At 36.1% G+C, this 5,938-nt stretch overlaps 1 long non-coding RNA gene across 1 annotated transcript; it reads left to right on the top strand.

The window, feature by feature from the left end:
• The first annotated feature begins 276 nt into the window (after window positions 1-276).
• LOC311077776 lies at window positions 277-3,201 on the top strand. Its single transcript, XR_014604985.1, has 3 exons — window positions 277-914; window positions 1,433-1,502; window positions 2,850-3,201. It is a non-coding gene; the product is annotated as an uncharacterized lncRNA (long non-coding RNA).
• The last annotated feature ends 2,737 nt before the right edge of the window (window positions 3,202-5,938 follow it).

Genomic DNA, 5,938 nt, shown 5'->3' with positions numbered 1-5,938 from the left:
GTAGTTGTTACATAATGTTACTTTACGTGCATCAACTTTTAAAATAATGAACTCACTGCACCTTATCAATCAACAAATCATAACAGAATTAACACTGTTGCAGAACACATCCTAGTAATTAGTCTGCATCTTATAGTCTCACATTTTTACAGTAACTAGTTTGATGAGCTAACATAAACTAATGAGATGGGTGTGCCTCTCTCTCAGAGCAAGGTCACTCTCTCTCACTCTAAGGTCATTCTCCACATTCAAACGAGCCCTGTACTTACACTGTAACAAATTTCTGTAGTTTTCACAGCATTATTACTGTAAAATGAGCAAATGCTTACTGTAGAACCTGTATACAGCATGTTACTGTAGATCTGCAAAGCATCATGGTCAATTTTCAATGGCGGGTAAATTCTACAGTAAAAATATTTTTTCTGTGAATCACAATACAGCAATTTCTTTGCCATGGTAAGCTGAAAAGCTACGAGATTCCACACTTTTATCGGAATTTTAACTTCAGAAAGGTAACTTTGCTGATTTATTTCCACAGTTTACTCTTGTAAAGTTACCTATTTGTTCAACTTTAAGAGTGCACCAAGTAAACGAGCGGCGCACTTCCTAGTAAACTCGTGTCTTGTGTGCATTTTATAAAAAATAAAAAATAAATATATCTATATATATTTGCACATAATTTCGATAGATTTTCTAATCTGGCAACATTCGATAACGTCATAATGAATAACAATTTAATTGGAATTGTGTATGTGTACGTGATGTATATTGGTGCGCTAGCCGGAAATTTGATCCCCATACACTTGGATTTTTCTCTTGCCTGAGCACGTCAACTGTCACAGCGGACGACACCGCGTGCGCGTGAAGCAGTGAAGCCGTGAAGCCAGCCGACTCGACAGAAAACGCAGGTAGAGGTAAGACTTAACACATTTTTAATAGGATCATGATTTTTCTGAACTTAATCGCAGGTCAAACTGCAGAAACGAGATTGTTGATAGCCTAATTTGAAGTGCCATTCCTTCAAATGTCCTTCACATGTGGGAGCATAGGCCTATACTGTATTAAGTGTCTTTTCTGGCAACATTAGCCTACATTTATAACGTCTTAAATTTGATTAAAGAGTAACGTGTAGCATTGTCGAATAAAATTAATTTGTAATTGTGTATTTGATGTAACTTATGTGTTGGCGCGGTAGCCGTTTGAATAATCTCACTCGTTTTTTTTTTCATGCTTGCTAATGCTAACGTCGCCGCCTGAAGAATCAGACATTTTAAGCGGGCCGATTCGAAAGTTTTATTCATGACTCGTGGAAGCATAATAATATACTCGCACTGTATTAAGATTTTTCGAGATCTTACTAGTTCATTTATTTACCATTTATTGTACTTGTGATTTTTAAAAGGTTTTTTTTTCTGTTTATTTTGTGTTACAGGAAACTTCCACCCAAGCAGACGTTGAGGCCCAGATTTCCCTGCCAAGCACTCCAAGGCTCATCATGCTCGGTAAGATCCCAGCACTAGACATGCACAATAGATCCCAATTTTAAGTGTATAAGTATATTAAGTGTTAAGTATATTTGTATCGATTCACTGTGTGTGAACAAAGTTTTTCGTCATCTTGCACTTAGATTCCAAAGTGTTAAAGTGGCGTAATATCCAGAATGGACGCGTATAAGAGACATGAGACTGAACGCACTGAAAAGCCTTTGCACTGCTCATATGCTGAGAGGGAGATTAGACAATAGAGCTGCACGATTCATCTTCAAAGACTGTGATCTCGGTCATCGAGACCTTTCAATTCGTCTGTCTATTAAACTTTGACAAATTCATATCGCAACATTCAAATCTGTGTTGGCGCTGCCGTTGACCCAGAGAGAGAAACGTTAGTCATGAAACAGCTTCACAAACAGTCTTTTAAATAAATATCATACATTAGAATTTATCCAGAGGTAAGCACTTATTTGTTGTTGATATATTTTTGACTAGGAATGGGAACAAATATTTGAGTAGTCATTCTTTAACCACCTACCCGACTAGTAAAATAATTCTCAAAGTGTTTATTTGGGTTTATATGGACTATTGTGTAATTGTTAAACATCAAACTTTCATTTTTATTATTAACTTTTCTACCATTTGCATGGTGAGTTAAAATAAAAGTTTGATGTTTAACAATTATTTAAAAATATATTCAATTTTAAATATTTATTTAAAAGACTGTTTGTGAAGCTGTTTCATGACTAACGTTTCTCTCTCTGGGTCAACGGCAGCGCCAACACAGATTTGAATGTTGCGATATGAATTTGTCAAAGTTTAATAGACAGACGAATTGAAAGGTCTGGATGACCGAGATCACAGTCTTTGAAGATGAATCGTGCAGCTCTATTGTCTAATCTCCCTCTCAGCATATGAGCAGTGCAAAGGCTTTTCAGTGCGTTCAGTCTCATGTCTCTTATACGCGTCCATTCTGGATATTACGCCACTTTAACACTCATAGATAACGACAAATTTCATCCTCTCTTGGAACGAAAGTGGCTAACTTCTGTCAACCTCATCTACAAGCAAGGACAAAAATAAAGCAATTGAATTTGAATTGATATCGATTCTGGAATAAAAAAATAAAAAAAGATTTTAGAATCTACACGATAGCTAGGTTAATCGATTTTTCTCTCCAAGCCCTAATATATATGTAAATGTGTGTTTTAAGAGTTTTGGTTTATAGAGAAGTGGACATTGTATTACATGTTGATTGGCTAAATCAAATGATCCAATCAAACTTTTATGTATATTGTCATCAACCCATCTGTCTTGCTTATAAACTTTTCAATTAATAATTAATTTCTTCCACTGCAGGGTAGAAGACTCCAGCCCAGGACGTTGACTAGTTCAGGCCCCGTTTTTGAAGGAAAATACAGTTCTGGGAGAAAAACAACATTAAGGGACTAAATTCTACTGTTTGAAATCCTGCTGTTTTTAAATCATTTATTTTGTCTTTTATACACTCTAATTTTAACCAAACATTTTAATACATTTGAACAGGATTGATTTTTATGTTCAGAAAAGTGTTGTTGTATACAAAACGAAATTAAATGTTAACAGAAAAATGTTTACCTATTGAAAAAAAAAAGTTTTTTTTTTGCTATTTATTTTAAGAATTTTGAAATTTAAAGTGTGAAAAGTTGTCAATAAACGGCATTTTTGTGATTAAAAACAGTGTCTTCATTTTACAGTACACAAAATTAATGCAGTAATCCCTATTACAGTAGTAAAATATGTGAGGTGATGAAACACAGTACTGTGATTATTACTGTAAAAAAGTTTACAGTATTTTTCAAGTAACTGCAATTAAGTTTACAGTAAGCATACTGTGAAATGAACTACAGCAACTTACTTGCTAATTGCTGCCAGCAAGTTGCTGTAAATTTCACAGTATTCTTTTTACAGTGTAGTTTTCATTGCAGCCAAAGTTGAGAATGATGACTCGCATAGGTAAGCGGTAGGAAAGGGGAGCAATATTCCCATGGCCTTGGCAGTGAGTTCAGGATACTCATGTGAGAGGGTGGGCCAAAAGTCTGCATGAGGCATCTGCTGAAATCGGACTTTCAGTGTCCTTTCACAGGATAAGTCCAACAGCTCCTCTTCTGCCTTACCAGTAAGGTCACTTGTTGCATCTGGGGCAAAAGGATCTCGCACCCAGTCCCAGGCATCTGTGTTCACATCTGGGAAGTATGAGCTGAAATGCTTGCTCAGTGCAGTGAGGTGAGAGGTAACTACCTCTCTCACTATAGCAACAGACAGATTGTTTGTGTGGAGAAACTCGGTCAGTTGGGGGAACATGTCTGTAACTCCGTCTTGTATCCTTTTTCTCCATAGCTCTGTTTTCTTCATGAAGGCAGTGATTTTATCGCTTCATAGCTTCCTTGTATAGAAAGGTTTAGACTGTTGAGCAAGTTGAATACATCGGCAAGATATACCAGTTTGGCAACACACTCCGGGTCCGAAAAAACTCTGCGATGTCGGGTTTGTCCGCTCTCATAAATACTGACATCTCACTGCGTAGCTCAAACACACGCTGCAAAACTTTACCACGTGACAACCATCGCACTTCTGTGTGATACAGTAGTGTGTCATGCCCTGCGTCCTTCCACAAAGTTGTCCGAACAAGCGTGACTGCAATGCTCTTGACTTCACAAAATGAACTGCAGTGACAGCTGTGTTCAAAACAGAGTGAAGGTCAGGTCCCATGCTTTTGGATGCGAGCGCCTGCCGATGCAGTATACAGTGCGTAGCCATAATCTTCGGGTTAACAGTCTTTATTCGTGCAATAACTCCACTTTTTCGGCCGGTACAAACGGCAACACATTTTTCCCAGCTCAGTCCCGCTTCTGTCATGAAAGCATCCAGTATTCTAAATATTTCCTCACCTGTTGCCCTGCCACACTCAAAAAAAAAATTTTGTCTAAAAATAAGATTTATGTATTTTAATTGCATAACAAATTCCCATGCATTTGGATTACATAGTTTTAACATAAACCAATCAATAATCTGAATGTGATTCATATTTTTAAGTCATATCTAAATGAAACAGATAAGATTTATGTAATTGTATTAATAAACTGAATGTGATTTATATGTGTCAGTCGTATGTAAATGAAACAGGTAAGATTTATGTAATAGTACACAGAAAAACGCCCATGTTAAATTAACACTGCTCAGTGTTCATATGTGTGCACACTACAGAGTTAAAGCAGTGTTGAAGTTAATGAGATAATTAACTTATGATTGAGCATTAATGATGAACACCTGCTGTTAACAAGCAGAATCACTGAAGGAAAGAGAAACACAAGAACTACAACTGACTTCAGCCACAGCCTTAGATGAAATCAACTGAAGAGAAAAGAAGACATTAAATCTGTGAAGATCTCAGCAGAGGAGGATTAAACAACTCCACAAACAGCATTACCAGCTTCACTTATTACTAACCAGACTGACTTTATTTCATTTCCGTTTTAATGAAAACAATAGGTGTATTTTAAAGTCACCATGATGGTGGTTAGCGTTTGCTTTAGTTGGGCTCTTGACCATTGACTCTTTAATATAAAATTTTCTCTGGCTGCTATAATTATGTGTTTATAAAACATGTTTATTGCAGCAAAAAAGCCATGAGAAAAAGAGATCAGGTGATGTTGGCTGTTTATTGATGATGATGATGACAAAGTCATCATGTAATTGCCTGATTCACTGATCTTGTTCAGTGTCTAATGCTTTTTAATATTGTTTTATTCATAACAGAAGCCATTTGATTTTACAGCATGAAATCTAACAGTGTTGTTTATCAAACAATATACTTTTTTTTTTTCATTAGTTAGTGCACAAAAACCTTTCATCTATGGCATTACTTAGACTCACACAGACATCAAGAAACAGCATATGAATCTCAACAATGGTGACAAAAGATACAAAAATCCTGATGCATAATTTATTAATGCCGCAATGCATGCTGGGAGATATGGGTGAGTTTTGATTGGTGGTACCCAGCATGCACTGCAGCATGAAGCATTTCATTGATTGTCACCATTGTTGAGAGTCATACACTGATTATTGATGTCCAAGTAATAATGTAGAAAGTTTAATGCACTAAATGTTTTTAAAATTCTTTATATTATTTGATTAACTGTTGGATCTAATGCTGTCAGGTCACACAGCTACTATAACAATTAAAACAAAATCACATAACCCCAATAATCAAAGCATTAGACACTGAAAAAGATAAGTGATTCAGGCCACAATATGATGATTACACCTTCATCAATAAACAGCCAACATCACCTGATCTCACCTTCTCTTGGCTTTTTCGCTGCAACAAATGTGTCTTATAAACACATAATTATAGCAACCAGGAAAAATTTACATTACAGAGTCAATGGTCAAGAGTCCAACTA

Source organism: Abramis brama, assembly GCF_963993115.1.
Source record: "Abramis brama genome assembly, chromosome: 2".
Lineage (NCBI taxonomy): Eukaryota > Metazoa > Chordata > Actinopteri > Cypriniformes > Leuciscidae > Abramis > Abramis brama.
This window is presented reverse-complemented; position numbering and strand designations above follow the sequence as displayed.